The sequence below is a fragment of the Felis catus genome, chromosome D2 (assembly GCF_018350175.1).
Source record: "Felis catus isolate Fca126 chromosome D2, F.catus_Fca126_mat1.0, whole genome shotgun sequence".
Classification (NCBI taxonomy): Eukaryota; Metazoa; Chordata; class Mammalia; order Carnivora; family Felidae; genus Felis; species Felis catus.
The window spans coordinates 50,234,193-50,252,944 of record NC_058378.1 but is presented as its reverse complement, the minus strand read 5'-3'; the positions used below and the strand labels follow the sequence as shown (position 1 = coordinate 50,252,944).

The window sequence follows — 18,752 nt, the reverse complement described above, 5'->3', positions numbered from 1 at the left end:
TAGGGCAGTCCTGGAGCGAGCTGGCTCGGGACACAGCGGGCCGACCCGTTACATAACCGCCAGGCGTCCCTCCGCCCCCGCGCCCCTCACCCCGCGCCAAGCCGCGGCGCGCAGAGCGGGTCGCAGTGATAAACCCCTCTCGCCCGCCCGACAGAGTCCGCGGCGGAGCTGGCGCGGCGGGGGCTGAACCTGCCCGTGCGCTTCGGCACCCGGGCGCTGGGCTGTTCCCAACCCGGGCGCTGGGCTCTTCCCGGCCGCGCTCTCCTCCTCCTCCCGCGCTGCCCGCGGGGCCCCCGGCCCCAGCCCCGCCGGCGCCTCCGCCCCGAGCACTCCCCGCCCATCCTCGGAAGCGCGGACCGCGGCGGCTGGGGCCCGGGACGGGGGCCACGGCGCAGGGACACGGCCGGGTGGGTGCGCCCCGGAGGCATGTCCGCGCGCCACGGCCCGGGATACAGCGGTCCACGCGAGGTGAGGACGCGGCGGGGCCGGGCGGAAGGGGGTTCGCGCGCCCTGGGCGGGCTGCGGGGCGCCGGGGTCGGCCCCGCTGGGCTGCACCGGGCGCACCCTCCCGCCGGCGGCTCTGGCGCCCGGAGCCCCCTCGGCTCTTCTTCTCCCAGCTCCCCGGCGGCGCGGGGCTCAGTTGACCCAGGCATCCTGCGCGGCGGGGCTCTCGGGCTGCGCTTGGTGGAGCTGGCGGAGGGCGCTCCGTCGGCTGCCGCGGCCCCCAGCGCCCAGCCTCGCTCCGGGAGCCCCCACCCCAACCCGGGTCCCTCGGGACGCCTGCAGGGTTAGGAGACGGACGTGTGCCCGCTCGTCGTGTCGGTGTCGGGCCAGCGCTCCGGCAGTTTCTGGGCAGGTGGCTGGAGAGGAAGCGGCTTTGATCTCCATCTCCTGTGCTTTCCAAAGGCGGACTGCCCGATGTAATAGAGACCGTTTGTCGGCTGGATTCGGTTTTCAGTCTTTTTTTAAATCTTCGTCTGTCTCGGGTAATAATATTTATTCCTCGTGGGCGGTGTACTAACAACACACCAGCCTCAGTTGATTGAATTTAATTTTTCAGCTGTTTCTTGTCCTCAAGGAAAGTAGTGCGGACTCAGGGTCAAGTGTTGGCAAGCACAATTTTAAAGCACGATCCCAGTAAAACCTGGGGCTATTTGGTTAGCCTTCTGTCTTCACAGCCCAGCTTTCTGACCATCTTATAACTTTTTTTTTTTTTAATGTTGAGACGGATGGAACCTACTAGAACACTGGTTAAACCATTCCATTCTGATGGGCTTCTCATTTGTGCAACTTAACTTGTTTCTTGGCTGAGAGCGGGGTACTCTGAAGGCGCAGCCAGCTTAACCCAGGAAGAAAAGACTTCAGGCCTGACAAATTTAGAAATACACTGTCTCCATAGGTATCTGAGGTCACTAGCTTTTAAAATCATCAACCGACCCTGCGGAGTTTGTCTCGCCCCTCCCCCCTCCCCCCCCCCCCCCATGTCACGCCAGAATGGTGTCTGACCCTTCCCAAGGTGCCCAATGTATGTTTGTTAAAGAAAACAAACGATTAAATAAGGAGTAATTAAGTGACTGGGATTTGCTCACCTAATCACAGGATCTTGGAAATTGCTAAGGGTTTTAGAGATCATCTCTTCAAACCCTTCTCCTTGCAGGCCCGGAAGCTCAGATTCTGGTGGTCAAGGATTGGCTAAACTCCTACTGGTAACTGGTGATGGAACCAAGCCCACAATCCAGGCCTTCTCCTTCCCACTTCCTTAGACTTTCAAAGCGTATTGCCGCTAGGCATTTTGAACAACAATGATAGTACTGGAATCACTTATGATCATATCATTTTCTTCTTATTTATTTATTTTAACTGGTGTGATTTTGAAATAAACGAGAGGTTGATTTAGTCAAATTGTATTTGGAGTCCAATTTTAAAAAATGTGAACCCTTAATTTTAAATAATATTTACATTCTACCTGAACAACGATGAATATGCAGATATGTCCTAGGTGAACATCCAGAAAAGCAAAGCAATGAAAACAGGTGGACTGAATATACCATTTCTCCCTGAAACGTCTTCTGATTCTCAGCTCCTGATGGCGATGATTGGTTAGAGTAAAAGGTGTAATGTATGCTATTGGAGCCAACTTGAGGATCATTTGTGTGTTATAAGGAACACCACGACCATATTGTAGAGCTGAGACGGGAACTTTAAGCTGACTTATTTAGCGTTTTATGCATTGCACATTTTTTTATGTTTTTCAGTTTAGTTCAATTTAACAGATATTTACCTGCTGCAGTATATAATGCCTACTATGTGCCTGGTGTATTCTGGGCATTTGGGATAGATCAGTGAACACAACAAAGAAAGTTGTTCCTGCGGAGCTCAAGTTACAATTCATTCATGAGAATTTTTTCCAGATTTCGTTTGGCAGGTAGAAGAGAATTTCAGGGGCACCTGGGTGGTTCAGTTGGTTGAGCATCTGACCATTGATCTCAGCTCAGGTCTTGGTCTCCAGGTCGTTGGTTCAGGCCCTGTATTGTGCTGGGTGTGGAGCCTACTTGAAAAAAAAAAAAAAAAAGAGAGAGAATTTCAGTTTTGCCTAAAGTAGGGAAATGGACATAAATGTTCCAGATTATCTTCCTTCCAATCCTATGATTCTGCTGATTTTATAATCACTGAAAAGAAAGAAGCGAATTCAGTGAAGTTACTTGGACTTCTATAAACCAATACCCTCCTATACACTCACGAAGAGCAAGTCCCACATTTGGTTATTTTATGGATGTTCATTCGGAGTCTCTTAAATTACATTATCTTTAGTGCAGGGATATCGCCGCCTTGGTGACATTAAACTTAAGCATGGAAGGATTAGTTTTCTCAGTAGTGTTAGGGTACCCGTGTTAGTGTTACATACTGTAATTGTACTAGTTTGTAAGATGTAGCTTCTTATTTATTTATGAAGATGGTGTTCTGCTTTCATTTTTTCTCACTTTACATTTGTCTCCCATCCCCCTGACTATCCCATAGGCCACACAGTGTTGTGACTTCTTGGTAAATCCGTTACCAGGGAAGTTTTTATTCAGACATTCCAGTTTTAAGCATTTTCTAATTCTCTCACTTGCTTTTTCTTCAAAACGGCATGGTTTGCAAGCTTAGGCATGTTTATTGTTTTTAACAAAGGCTTATCAAAATGAACTTGGCAGTTTTTCAGTCGTATACAGCCAAAAAAAGTATTCAGTGCAGCTTTTGGGGCTGTTTATACATTCCTTACCTAACCAACTGCTTTGCTTTTAAAAATCGCTAATTTGGAAGCTATTTGCTTATGAGAGAACCTTTGTCGTATATCTCAAAACTCACCCGTTAAAGGGGTATAATAATTGAATTGAGAAAAACCAAATCCACATTTGATGTTGGGAGATTACGAGTACAAAGATGTCCTCTCTGTCTGTTTCTAATTTGTTCTACATCAAAGGACTTCGGGAAGTGTCATTATCTAACAATGTCCTATTTGAAAGTGGTCTCTGTTAAACACTTGGAGGAGAGTCACGATTTCTGACGGCTGCTAGGCACCCAAGATGAGTTGATTTTCTTCATCCGCCCACCACTTCAGACACCCATCAGGAACCCGTCTCCTTTACCCCTTCTTTTACTCCACACTCATGAATGGGATGAGTTGCTGTAGCCAGGTAGGAAGTTACACGCCATTAATTAATTATTTAATGTGCTCCTTCTTTACTTAATGAGTAAGTAATAAACACTTATCACTTCTACCCCCTCTGCATGCCATCCCCTCCATCTCCCCCCCCCCCCCCAGTACTCCTGGGTAATGGAGTACTGACCCACACTAAAACAACACATTGGGTTAGCCAGTGCCCTCCTTCCCTCTGAAACACCTATTGGTTGCTGCTCAGAGCACAGGGGCCACTATGGCAAGTAGCTATCATCACAAGAAACTGGTGTACTTTGCTTTTATCAGCCCAGGTGTATGCTTACAGTGGCGTTTGCTCATAGTCCTGTTTATTCCAGCAGAACTTGCTGGTGTAATTTTGCAATTTAATGAAATGTCACATAAAGCAAAGAGACGGGAATGCCAAAGAATGCCTTTTCTATAAAAACTAAATCGATTGCCGTATAGGCGCATAAAAGTAAGTCATTTTTTTTAAGTTTATTTATTTATTGTTGAGAGAGAGAAAGTGCAGGTGGGGGAGGAGCAGAGAGAGAGAGGGAAAGAGAGAGAATCCCAAGCAGGCTCCACACTGACAGTGACAATGCAGGGCTCGGATCCATGCACCGTGAGGTCATGACCTGAGCCAGCGCTTAATCTGCTGAGCCACCCAGGTGTCCCAAAAGTAAGTTATTTTTAAAAACAGTATCAACACACGCTACAACACGGTTGAACCATGAAAACATTATGCTAAATGAGAGAAGCCAGACACAAAAGACCACATGTTGTACGATACGCCCACCATAGGCAAATTCATAGAAACAAAAAGTAGTTTCGTGGTTGCCGTGCTATGGGGGTGGGGAAAGTTGAGGGTGACTGGTGAGGGTTACATGGTTTCTTTTGGGGATGATGGCTTTGTTCTCGAATTAGATAATGGTGATGGCTTTGTAGTATGTGAGTGCACCGAACTGTAGCCTTTAAAATGATTAAAACAGTAAATTTTATCTCAACCTCCTCCCCCAAAGATAATGAAGCTAAATAGAGAAAGAAAAGTCAGCAAACAGGCTGCTACTATTTAGGCATGGAACCGACAGCTATAAATGATTGGAAAACTATAATAAAGCAAATCCAGAAAGATTTTGCACTCAGGTTTTTCCACAAGTGACTTTAAGGTACAAGTGCTTTTAAGAAACAGAAGCAGGAAATCTGGGTGTGGTTTCACCAAGAAGGCAACCCAGAACTCCGGTCGTGACCTGATAGCTAGAGGTTAGTGAGTGATTTTGCTCGTATTTATGTGACTAATGTTGAAATACAATGTTTGAAATATGTCGTATCAACTTTTTGACTCTGTTTTTACTGACGTCTGACTGCCCCCGTTAAGAGAGATCTTAATTTTTCAGTTTCTTAGAGTACCTGTGTATCTTGAAAATAGCTCATCCCTCTGTTTCTGGAGAGAACTTCCATGTTTATAAGCCTCTCTTATGGATGTAATGTTAGTTACTTCCTATTTATAAAGGGGACCTGAACCTAGTCTTCAAGCTTTAAATCCCCATAAAAGTCACTGTCTGTCTCCCCCCAAGATATCTTATGACTACTATATGTAAACAGAGTAGCCACATAAAATCTTAACCACCCCAATACTTAAACATTTGTTAACTTTATAATTTTTCAAATATTTCTGAGCGCAATCCACCATTTTCTGGTTTATTTAGCACATTACAGATTAAAGCTGTAATTACCTATCTGGGAGGCCAAGGGGTGTTATTTTTGTAATTTTACTTTTTTGGATGGAATACTTTCCACGGGAGTAAGCTCATATTTACCTACTGAAACCAGTCGTGTTTCTTGAAATAGTAATGTCATCGTTCTAAACTTGTGACTTCAAAACACCTGCATTCATAGCCCATGAAGGAACTGCCCCCCCCAAAAAAACCCCCAAAACAAGCAAACATAACCCAAACCCACACTCACAACTAAGTTAGATCTGCTTGAAGGGAGAATAGAGAGCTATTTCTTCAGTCTGATGTTGGTCAACCAGACAACTAGCAAAAAGCAATCTTGACCATCATTATTAACGGGTCACGAATGCGGAAGCCCACTCACAGGCATCACTGCCATCAAAAAGAAGGTGTTTGTCCCAGGGATACCTGGCTGGCTCAGTGGGTAGAGCACACGACTGTTGAACTTGGGGTCATGAGTTTGAGCCCCAAGTTGGGTGTAGAGATTACTTAAGGAAATTAAAAAGAAAAGTGGTTTGTCCAAGTTGAGGCCTGACTACTGAGTGATCAGTCACTTGATTCAAGACTAGTTGATTCAGCGGTTCTCAGCGCTAGCTTCACATTAGAATCACCTGGGAGGGAAGAACAGTATTTGTGCCAAGGACCCATCCTCAAAAATTCTGATTCACTAGGTCTGGGTTAGGGCCAGGGCACCAGTGGTTTTTCAGCCTCCCCTGGTGAACCTCATGTGTAGGCAGGGTTGTGAACCTGATTTATATAATACTTAATAATTTTACACTTTTTCAGAACAACTTTTATTGAAACAAAGTATGATTTCTTAACATACTTGATGAAAATATGAAACATGTGGGGCGCCTGGGTGGCGCAGTCGGTTAAGCGTCCGACTTCAGCCAGGTCACGATCTCGCGGTCCATGAGTTCGAGCCCCACGTCGGGCTCTGGGCTGATGGCTCGGAGCCTGGAGCCTGTTTCCGATTCTGTGTCTCCCTCTCTCTCTGCCCCTCCCCCGTTCATGCTCTGTCTCTCTCTGTCCCAAAAATAAATAAAAAACATTGAAAAAAAATTAAAAAAAAAAAAAAAGAAAATATGAAACATGAGACTTTTTTCTTCTTTTTAATTAGTACTACAATTTCTCTGTATGGTACTCACTCAGTATATGGGAAGCTTTCCCAATGGTCGAATGAATTTTCGCTGATTTTCCTCCTGTGGGAGGAATTCACTGAGCTCATGTCAGTACAATGTCAGAATAACCAAATCAAGGGGTGCCTGGGTGGCCAAGTCAGTTGAGCATGCAACTCTTGATTTTGGCTCAGGTCATGATCCCGGGGTTGTGAGATTGGTCCTGCCTAGGGCTCCTCGCTGAGCACGCAGCCTGCTTGAAATTTTCTCTCTCTCTCTCCTCTGCCCCTCCCCCCTGCTCACATGGGTCTGCGCACCCTCTCCCAAAAAAACATAAAAAACCCAAAAAACAACCCAAAAACAAATAGACCAAGTTGGTGTTATTACAGTCAACCAACCAATAATTGATCAGTCACCCTACTTGTTCTATGTTTTGGTGATTGTTTTTCTTGAGGACAGTAATTTGGCCTTTTCTACAACAATCGGTTTCCTCTATAATAACTTAAAGATGTGTCCTTGTTTATTATGCATTTCCTCAAGTTGATAGGAATCTTAATGTTCAAACTTGTTTCTGAATACTTTTTGTTTAACTGTATCAAGATAAATTTTGAAAATACATGGTTTCTGTGTAAGAAATACCTAAGACTCGTAGAAGCAAGCAGCTTAAACCTTGCCTTATGTGACTTAAAAAAATAGTGTCTACTTTAAAAAAAATTTTTTTTAACGTTTATTTATTTTTGAGACAGAGAGAGACACAGCATGAACGGGGGAGGGGCAGAGAGAGAGGGAGACACAGAATCGGAAACAGGCTCCAGGCTCCGAGCCATCAGCCCAGAGCCTGATGCGGGGCTCAAACTCACGGACCGCGAGATCGTGACCTGGCTGAAGTCGGACGCTTAACCGACTGCGCCACCCAGGCGCCCCAATAGTGTCTACTTTTAAGTTTTTCCTTACCATTAAGATTTACTGTCTTTGAGAAAATGTGATAAGGTGATAGACACAGTGAAAGACGCTGATCTAGTGCACTTCTTAGAACTGACTTTATGTTTAATGACATTTGTTCTTATTTTACTTCTAATACTGTTGGGAATTCTCACCCACTGTTACCAGTTCGCTGTCCCCAAATGTGCTTTCCCCGTTGATTTTTGTATTAAAAGTAGCACCTTCATGGGTGTTGGCCAGTCATTTTTGAACTGTGTTTTGCAGATTTCTGGGAGTTTCAAGGAGTCGCAGGGGCTGTTATGGGGCATGGGGACAGTGAGGGGGAAAGATGTCCTGCATCCGGTTTGGGGTTCCCTTTGGTGGTCTCGACTGCAACCTGAGCAGGTGTGCTATTCTTGGTTTCGCATTTTGGATTTCCAAGTCAGATTTTATCTGAACAAAGGCTTTCGTGGTGAAAACAAGTTGGTAAATGATTAGGCCACGTGTTTGTAAGTTTCTGCTTCTGCAACCCTGCCAAATTTGGTTTATGTCATTCTGGTAGCTCCTTATTGTTTCTAACTGCTACTGTGCACCTGTGTTGAAAAAGCATGGGAAGACCTTGGTCTTACTAACTTTATATCCTCTGTGCCTGTGCAGACAGACAGTCAAATGCACAGTTAGATATTCTGGGCAAGAAGCATAGATTGGGAGTTATCCGCGTAGAGACTCAGTTTAAGTCCCGCATCTATGGAAGTAATCGCCCAAGGAGAGCGTCTATAGAGAGACATGAAGTGAGTCAAAGATGAAATCGTGAGGAATGGCTCTTCTGGGTCAGGTACCCTCTGTAGTCACATTTTGGTCAATGGAGTTTCCTCTTTACTTTGCCATTTCCCCACGTATACTTGGGCATAACTGTCAAAAGAGTTGGAGTATGACTGTATATGTGTGTGGGTGGGGGTAGGGGATGAGGTCAGAGCACATAGACTGTGGAAACCATCCAAGGATGTTTTCTGTTTCTTTGAATACCCTACATCCTAGAGGGCTTATTCTTTTTTTTTTTTTTTAATTTTAGAGAGAGAGAGTACACGCATGTGCAAGCAGAGGAGAGGCGGCGGGGAGGGCAGAGAGAGAGAGTGAGAATCTTAAGCTCCACACTCAGTGTGGATCCCAACGTGGGGCTTGATCCCACAACCCTGGGATCACGACCTGAGCCAAAACCAAGAGTTGGACACTCAAATGACTGAACCGCCCAAGCGCCCCACCTAGAGGGCTCCTTCTGTATGTGTGTTGACGAGCAGAACAAGAAGATAAACTTGAGTGATTGCCTCATGGATTTGGTAGTGAGAGAGCCATTGCAGTATTTTTGGCCTACAATGATTTGTTAAGAAGCATTATGGTTTCTTGACTTTTAAAATTCAGACGTTGCCCCCACGTCTTCATTCTCCCCTCTGGAACGAGAGTGGTGACTGCTAGGCTCTCGGTAAGGTCCCACTGAAGCCCCAGGGTGAGTCTGCATTCCAAAGGGTCTGAAGCTTTATTCTGTTTCATTGACACAGACCCTGCCTTCAGTGCTGGCCAGCTGTTTGGCAAATTTACTTACAAGTCTCAACGGGCAACAGCGTATTAACATAATTTATTAACTCATGAACCCTCTTAGAAAAGCTCAAAGTACCATGGTAAAGAATAAATAAATGTTCATAAATAAGATACGGGCAAAAGTATTTTGCTTCATAGTTAGGGGGTTCCAACAATAAGGAGGTTGGTCGTTGTATCAAAAAATTAAGCACCACACATTTATTTCTTCTCATTTCTACTTCTTTTGGTTGACTTCTTCCCCACTCAAAAAAGATAAAGTACAGAAAACCATATATTCTAATTTTATTAGAGGTGAAGGTCTAATTAAAGTTTCAAATGACACTGAATAGCTGCTGCATCCAAATCAGCATCTTGGAACTGTTCTGGCACATTCTGCTTTCTTCATAAACTCTTGCACGATGGCATACCTAACGGGTGGCATATACAGGCAATGTTAAGGTAATGCGTCAGTTTGGGTTTTTTAAATTTTAATGGTTTTTAAGCTGGGAAGAGACATTTGAATTAGATGAAATGGAATTCATTACTTGTAAAGCCCCTAATAAAAAACATATTGGGATTAAGTAGTGTTAAAATAACTCAGTGAGTTTACCGCTTCCTCAGGCAAGTGTGTGCTGAGTACTTGCGTGCATGTGCTAGGTACTTGTGTCAGGTGCTGAAGGCCCACAGAGAATAGAGAGGATTTTATCCAAAGGCTTACAATCTCCTAGGGGATCCGGATGTGTGGACAAATAGTCACGGCATTGTGAAGAGCCCCCTAAAGACCACCTGCTACCTACCTGGTTCAGAGCCAGAGACACTTCATGCTGCCTAGGTTGATCAAAGCATTAAGGAAGGGTAGAAATTCATGAGGCAGACAACAGGTGCAGGCACAATACGTGCAAAGGCACTGGGGTGGGAAAGTCACACTGTGGATGGGACTTCAGGGCGGACCTGCAGTGTATGCATATGGCTAGATGCTAGATAGGACCAGAAGAACTGGCAGGAGCAAGATCATTTAGGGTCTTTGTGTACCACACCACTGAGTTTCAGTTTTGCTTTTGTTGCTAAGAGTAGTCCTTGGAGGCCTTTAAACAGGGGGATGGGGTGGGAATGGGGGTTGGGTGATAAAATTAGCTTGTGTTTCAAACATGTATGTCTGAATGAGGCTTGAAGAAAGGTCCAAGAGGGTGACACACTGGGGGCCTGTTGAAATGGTACAGATGGGAAGTAAGGTTAATGCCTCACGTAAGACTTCTGCTTTATTCATATTTATATTCTCCGTGCTTGCTGCCCTTATAGGGATGTGGTGGAGATGGCTGGTTAGGCAATTTGATAATCTGGGCAAGCAATCCAGAAGGTGGGCATCACCAGCCAATAGGCTCAGTTGAGCATGACAGGATTGGATGAACAAGACATAATTGGATGTAATTACCCAGGGAGCACGTAAAGGATGACGTGTGAAATGGGTCCAAAAATTGTGGAGGATAACTGGGGTGTGTTCGTTCATGTTATACCCAGGGCACCTCTTGGTCATCATGCCTTTCTTTTCCCACTCTAGTTACATGTTGATCTTTTTCACTAGCCCAACGGTGAGGGCAGAGGCTATGTCTTCTTTACAGTGTCACTGCCATTGTTCACGGTTTAAGTCCTGTGTGTGGAAGTAAGCACCCAAGGAGAGTGTTTATAGAGAGATGTGAGATGGATCAAAGATAAAAATCCTTGCACAGTTCCAGAAAGTTCCACTCATGTGTCTGAGTAGTTGTGTCTCACGGTGAATAGTGCCTCCTGGACTTGTGCTTCAGCTGTGCCTGCCTTACTTGTCCCAGTGGCTGTCACGGTGCCTGAGACATGGTAAGAGTTCAGTAGTGTTTGTTGGATGAATGAATAAATGATACACCATCGAATGAGTGGTCAAAGGAAGAAGGATCTAGCAAAAGAAAGTAAGAAGTATGGGTATGTAGGGAAGAAGGATACACAGGGAGGACTCCTGTCACAGAAATTCAAGGAAGAAAGAGTTTCAACAACGAGAGATTGCCAAATGCTGCCGAGAGGTCAATGAATTAAGGATGGCAGAGTTACCACTGGCAATTAGGAGTCGTTGGTGACGATGTCTAACACGGTGTGAGCAGTATGTAGGGGAGGGAGAAGCCAAATTCCATTCCATTGAGGAGGGAGTGAGAAGAGGGATGAGGAGACAGTGTAGACAGATCATTAAGAGGCTGGGTTTGTGAAGGGACAAAAGTCACTGGGGGCACCTGGGAAGGTGGCACGGTTGGAGGGGGGTTTCTTCCCTTGTCTTCTCTTCCCTTCTTTCCCCTCTCACATTTCTCCTTCCTGCTTTCAAGATGAGAGATACTTGAGTAACTGTGTAGGCTAAAGAGGATCCAGTATAAAAGTCTAGGTTCAAAATATAGAAACTAGAAGAGGGGATACTAACCTGAAAAATATAAAAGGACATGTCTTTCTTTTGAAAGGAACAAAAGGGATCAAGGATGTGTATGGATAGGGATGAACTGGAGGAATAAGCTGAAGGGGAAAAATGGAGTAAAAGCAGCCCCCATTTTCCCTATAAAATAGTAACAGCATTTTTGGGACAGTTCATATGTTCTAAGCATTGTTAAGGCTACTTTACACGTGTTAATAACTCTCTGAGTTCTTGCAACAATCACGTGAGGAGGGAGTTGTTATCCCAATTTTAAAAACAAGACAACTGAAGCCGGGAGGGGTTCAGCATCTTGCTGAGGTTGTACAGCTGCTAAGAAACAGAACCAGGAAGCCCCTAAAGCTGTTCGCCACCCTGCTGAGGGGTACATGGAGTACTTAAGATTTTGAATAACCATTGTGCAGATGGAGCAGGTGCTGATATTGTTGCTGAGTCACTTCGAGCACTTAGTTTACGTGTTGGAAATCATAACTGTGCCATTTAATTTGCAAGGCTGAGAGATTTCCTCTAGCGAAACTTGCCTTACCAGTTATAGGAACGGACAAGTTTGGATGGTCTGAATTGATTCAAAATTGGGGATTGGTGGTTTGGAAGGAGTGGGGGTGTCAGAAAAAGAGCAATTGACATAGCAGAGAACGAGCTCTAGCCTCTAAGGAGTGGGATAAGCTGAGGAAATGGGAGAAAATGGAGAAACCAGGGACGTGGGCGCTCAGGGAGGTTGGAAACTAGGTGCAGTAGGAGTTAGGGAATTGCTGTTGGATAGAAGGTTGGGGTTTGGGAGGGATACTGACATCTCACAACAACTGTAGATTCCAGAAGTGAGGATTAGCACTGGTGATGATTGATGATGTGGCTTTGGGAGTACATGGCTAAATTAAATGGAGGTGAATCTTTTTTTTTTTAACTTTATCTTTTTTAATTTGCATCCAAGTTAGTTAGCCTGTAGTGCAACAATGATTTCAGGAGTAGATTCCTTAATGCCCCTTACCCACTTAGCCCATCCCCCCTCCCACAACCCCTCCAGTAACCCTCTGTTTGTGCTCCATATTTAAGAATCTCTTATGTTTTGTTCCCCTCCCTGTTTTTATATTATTTTTGCTTCACTTCCCTTATGTTCATCTGTTTTGTCTCTTAAAGTCCTCATATGAGTGAAGTCATATGGTATTTGTCTTTCTCTGACTGGCTAATTTCGCTTAGCATAACACCTCCGGTTCCATCCACGTAGTAATACTCCAATACAGTAATACTGCCGAGAATACTCCACATCTTCTTTATCGAATGGAGGTGAATCTTAAGGGTTGTGATGAGCTCAAGGTTGAGGCTGAGATCAGCCAAGATGTTGGGGACATGTTGACTAGATCCTTTCTCTTGTTGGAAGATGGTGCCCACTAGCCCCGTGGACTGGTCTGGACTTTAGAAAGCTGTAAGACAAGTATGTTACAGTTCTAGGGAAAGATACAAAAGGTTGACTGATATCCGGCATGCAATAAATATCACTCGATCTCAATAGAACATTGTCAAAAGACAGTTGAATAGCTTCTATTTTGCACTGTCGTTTTTGAAAAACTAACTTGCAAGTATCGGTTGGCAAAACAGCACATTTCACAAGTAACTTCTGATGCTTTCGCCAAATCGTCCTTATCAACCTGCCAAGAAAGGACTGCGTGCTCTCACGAAACCCCCTCTTCCTCCTCCTTCTCCCTCCTCTTTCTTTTCTCTGGTAGTGTGCAGTACAGCACTCTGTGGGCGGGGAAGCAACTGGGGATCATCAGGCTTCCAGCTGTCGAGCTTTGTTGTGATTTGTGGGGGTGGGGGTCATGGGAGAGGGGCCAGAAACTTGAGTGGGACTCAGTGTGGTGTCTTTGCTTCTATAGTTAGCCATGTGATGGGAACCAGCAATATGCATTCTCTTTGTACAGCTGTGCATACCACTGTCTGCTTTCCTCCTCTGCCCATTCAGGATTTTGGAAGTCAAAATTAGATCTGATGTAAGCTTAGAAAACCCACATGTGAGGATCTGGGGCTACCGCACAGGGGACAGGACACGTGTGCTGGGCCCGATGTGTAAATGGCTTTTGTAGAGAGTATATCAGGTGGGCGGTTTGGGGGTATAAGAACGGAAACTCCAACCTGGCCTGGCTTCACTGGTAAGGACAAGGATTCTTTGTGCGGTGGAAAGTCCAGGAGCAGAAATATCTGCGCTCTGACTTTAGTTCTCTGTGATTCTCTTGGCTCTGCCCCTGCCATGGTCCTCAGATGGCTACGGTTGTTTGAAGGGCCACATGGAAGGGGAGCGACGGCATCTTTCACGTCTGCTCAGTAGTGACGAAATCTTTCCAAGAAGCTCCCGAAAGACTTTGTTGTCACTGGCAAAGTTTGGGTCACTGCCCTTTCCTTAAATCAGTCCATGACTGGCTGGCGGAACAGGATTGCTATGATTCTTGATTAGCCACTTGGGATGGACTGGGATGTTGGGAATCACGTCCATGTTAGAGAGAAGGCTTGAGGCCATTATTATAAAATTCCAGCCTCCTCAAGGGGAAGGGGCCTTGGAGGACCGTCAAGTCCCCAAGTCAACATTTGCTGGCAGTAAGGATTTGGACAAACTATTCTGTGAGCTTCTGTTTTCTCTTACAGGATCACTGTGGGACTCGAAAACACTTTATATAAACTTTAAGGAGCTATACAAATGCTAATTTTTCATTTAATAATAATGATGATGATAATAAGGATAACAGTTTCATTTACTGAGCACTTACATGTTCCAGGCACTTGCAGAAGGCATTTAATGCATTTTCTTTATTACTCACTAAACACAGATTGAGCAACCATTATACTCAAGGCATTCTCCTAAGTGCTTTATTTCTGATCTCTGTTAAGCTGAGATCTGGAACAGTAAGGCTAGGGACAGAGAAGGAGGGGGGGCGGTGCTCTGTTTCATGTACGGATTTCAGTTTTTCGGACTGCGTGACTGAGAAGTGGCAGCTGGCTTGTGGTGCCTCTGACAATTGCTCTGTTTTCTGCCACTGATGGCCTTTGGCTAACTAGTGCAGGGCTCCCTGAACCGGGGATTTGCCGCACACAGGTGTGCATGTGCTTTTGATGCTTTTCTTTTATAAGCGTTTGCATGTTTCTGCTCTTGAAATAGAGGGATTTATAAGTGTTTATTAGGTGCTTGTCTGTGCTGCCTCATCTGAGCCTCATGAAGTCAAGCCTTATTTTGTATTTATACTGAGGCTTAGTGGTCATGAGATCCTCAGGTAATGAAGTCTGTAGGTGGTGGGGCATCGGTTTTTTGATGTTGCAAATTGCCCTGCTGTGAACATCATTGCAAAGTGAACTTTTTTCATATTTTGGTTTTGGGTCCTTCAGATAGTTTCCCTGAAGGAGAATCTGGGTCAGAGGGTCTGAACTTTTTATACAGATTGCGTGATTGGTTCACGGAAGGTTTTTGAATGGTGAAAATGGCACACTTGTAGTGTTTTGTTTTGTTTTTTAATGTTTGTTTATTTTTGAGAGAGTGAGAGCAAGTGAGGGAGGGGCAGAGAGAGAAGGGGACAGAGGATCCGAAGCAGACTCTGCAGGAACAGCAGTGAGCCTGATGCAGGGCTTGGAACCGTGAGATGATGACCTGAGCCGAAGTCAGACGCTTAACGGCGGACTGAGCCCCCCCCCAGGCGCCCCGGCACACTTGTAGTGTTACTTGGGGATCATGTGTTCTCTCATTCTACGGTGTTTTATATGCCCGGGATCATAAGGTATTTCCAGAAAATCTGAACTGTTCTAATACCATACAACTTACATTTTCCCGGGTCCCCCCTCGCAATTATAATAAAAACACTGTTACTGTGGCTCAGCCCCTACTGGATTTTGAGGAGGTCCCGCCTATGTCAGTTCCTCCCTATTAGTTCCTAACATCCTGGGGAGAAACTAAACTTCTCCATCTTGATTTATCCTTTCCTTAGTGTGTGAGTTGCTGCTCTTGAGGCTTCTTGATCTGCATGCAAATAGACTCCCTGCAGGGCTATCTTTGATGCACATCTGCTTTTTATTCGTAGTTCTGGCCCTCATGCTGGGAGCTCTGCTATACTCTTAGACAATATGTGAGCAAATTGATGGGGAAAATGAAGAGATATACTGTGTTTTTTTGCTGATGCAGTATGAATATGGAAGATCTATTTTGGTGTTGTGGTGCAAATAGAACGACTTCCATTCAGATGACTTGACTTCCCCTGTAATTCTCTCAACGGTTCCTAAAATACTTCTCTCCCCAATTCTTCCTACCCCACCAGATCTATTGATGAATGAAGCTACGTAGCCAATGGAAAGTCAGGGGAAGAAACCACGGCTATTCTTAAATAGATTTAAAAAAAATCATAATTGCAACCATAGCCAATTTGTGTGTGTATTTTGCTCTTTGTACATTTCCTCAGCTAGTTTTTCACACTAGTGTGTTGAGTGGGATAATAGGAAAAAGCAAAAGAGTGGGACCTTGCAGGGGACTCTCAACAGAGCACACAGTGTGACCAGGGCTGGAGGGGACACAGAGAGTGCCGTGGCAGCAACTAAGTGGTTGGAGGGAGGGCCCAGGACAACCCTATGTAGCCCGTAGGACACTGGAGCCCCAAGAGGCCACTCCTGCCTGGTTGGTTACACAGCAAGTCAGTGGGAAAGCCTGGATTTCAAACCAGGTCTTTCTACATTCAAATGGCACCTTCTTTATTTGCTTTTTTTGTTTTCTTTTTCCAGATTTGAATTTTCAAAATTACCTCTAAAATAATTCAGACTTCACAGAAGGGAACAAAAGGGCATACTGCTTCCCCCACCTTCTCTCATATCTGAGGCTTATGTTATTTTTTATTATTTTATTTTAATTCTAGTATAGTTAACATATAGTGCTTAGTTTCAGGTGTTCAGTATGGTGATTCAGCACTCCCATATGTTACCAGTGTGGACAAGCACACTCCTTAATCCCCCCAGCCCCACTCACCTCCCCTCTGGCAACCATCAGTGTGCTCTCTATAGTTAAGTATCTGTTTCTTGGGGTGCCTGAGTGGCTAAGCTGGTTAAGCGGTTAAGCGCCTGACTTCAGGTCACAGGTCATGATCTCACAGTTTGTGGGTTTGAGTCCCATGTCTGTGCTGATGGCTCAGAGCCTGGAGTCTGCTTTAGATTCTGTGTCTCCCTCTCTCTCTGCCCCTCCCCTCTTGTGTTTCTCCCTCTCTCTCTCTCTCTCTCTCTCTCTCTCTCTCTCTCTCTCTCTCTCTCAAAAATAAATAAATAAATGTTAAAAAAAAAAAGGGGGGGGCACCTGGGTGGTTCAGTTGGTTGAATGCCAACTTCGGCTCAGGTCATGATCTCACAGTTCATGAGTGTGAGCCCCGCATCAGACTCTGTGCTGTGACAGCTCAGAGCCTGGAGCCTGCTTCAGATTCTGTGTCTCCCTCTCTCTCTGCCCTTCCTCTGCTGATGCTCTGTTTCTCTCTCTCTCAAAAATAAATAAAAACTAAAAAAAAGAAAAAAAACGAATCTGTTCCTTGTCTTGTCTCCTACCCTGTCCCCCCTTGCTTGTTTGTTTCTTAAATTCTACATTGTGAGTGAATCAAGTTTACAGTTTACATTTTCAAATCTCCCCCTTCCACCAATAGGACTCAAGAAGCTATTTTCATTTTGAATTTTTAAAACATGGCTCTTGGAGCGCTTGGGTGGCTCAGTGGGTTGAATGTCCTACTTTGGTTCATGGTTCATGGTTCGTGAATTCGAGCCTCACTGGGCTTGCTGCTGAGGAGGCAGAACCCACTTAGGATCTTCTGTCCCCCTCTATCTCCACCCCCCCCCTTTCAAAAATAAATAAATAACATTAAATAAACCTTAAAAAGACTCTTAAACCCTTGAATTTTTCTCGAATTAGGCCTTGGCAAGAACTATTTGCCTATCATGGATTTAGGGGGTTCCTCACCCTTATTGGAAATATCAGTTGGCCCCCAAAGTCTCGTACCTTGGACAGAATGTTAACCCAAAAGAAGTGCTAAAATTCAAATGGGAAATTACAGTGCCACTTAGTTCCTGTGATTTGCCAATTAATAGGAGGGGATTAAAAACTATTACTCTCTTCCTGTCCAAGTGGAGTTCAGTTTGAGAACCTTCCAGTAGTGAAGACTGGTAGACACTGAACTAAATTTCCCCTTCCAGCTTGATTCAACCAAGCTGCCCTAATTACAAGTTTGAAGGAGTTTATAATCTAGTAGGAAACAAGGTAGGCAGTCACCTTGCCAGGTAAAAAACAGGGTGCAGAGCAAATAACTCCTGGAAACAAGATCACAGAGAGAATACATCTATTCCAAAAGAAATCTTACCAGTTAATTACAGTATCCGTTCACAAGGAAATGGTCGGTCATGGCAGTTAAACCAGGGGTTGCAAAATCGCCCCTCTTTGGGAACTCAAGCGTGAAGTAGCTGAGTCTTGACCTAATAGGGAGGGAGCGGGCTGTCGCCAAATTGAGGAAAACATTCTTTCGCCATTGGACAGATCCTCAAGTTCTGTTCTTCGTGCCAGGGATATATCAGCCAACAAGGCCGACAGAAATCCCTGCCCTTCTGGAGTTTACATTCTAATTTGTCACTGCCTTGAAAAACAAATAACCAAGCCAGTTAGACTTCTCTCTAGAGTAAAAGTCAATGAGTCAGACACATTGGTGTGTTCCTGTAACCAAACTGCCCAGATCCCAGCTTTGTTTGCCTGGAGGCCCTTTTCACATAGCTGATGTTTCTGGATAAGTGAGATTCTTGTAATTACAATAGACGTTGAGGTGGCTAATTTTTGGCATTCTGCTCATTCTGTTGCCTTAATTTGCCAAATAACCATAATTATAAAATACTTTTGGCTCTACAAGGCAGCCCCTGGTCTATTTCGTTCCAGTTTTGCTACTGAATTGAAAATAGAGCATTGGGAAAAAGGCCATCTGTCCTTGCATGGATTGTGTTAATTGGTGATGCCCTAGTGCCGTTGACAACCACCCCAGCTCCCTCGGGGCTCCCCTGCGCTGGGAGCTCCCCCCACCCCCACGCCCACCCACCGGGAGCCGTGTGACTCTGATGAGGTCACTAGAATAACACGCTTGAGAGCTTGGACCTCAGAAACCATGTGCCTTTTCTTTGAGCTTCTTGTGGGAAAATGGGGATAAGGAGCATTTGTGACTGCTCTTATCTCATTTTTGCAGATGGAACTTCTGCTGGGTCTGCAAAGTGAGGCGAAATTGATAGTTTGGGAGAGAGAAAACGCTGGCCACTGGCAGGGATTA

At 44.9% G+C, this 18,752-nt stretch overlaps 1 protein-coding gene across 1 annotated transcript in view; it reads left to right on the top strand.

Moving 5' to 3' along the window:
• Nucleotides 1-335: 335 nt before the first annotated feature.
• SLC16A12 (solute carrier family 16 member 12) overlaps nt 336-18,752 on the top strand; it is a 79,935-nt gene continuing 61,518 nt past the window's right edge. Inside the window, exon 1 of the mRNA XM_023240704.2 lies at nt 336-468. The gene's annotated coding sequence lies outside the window, so the exon portion shown is untranslated. The remainder of the gene's footprint in view (nt 469-18,752) is intronic.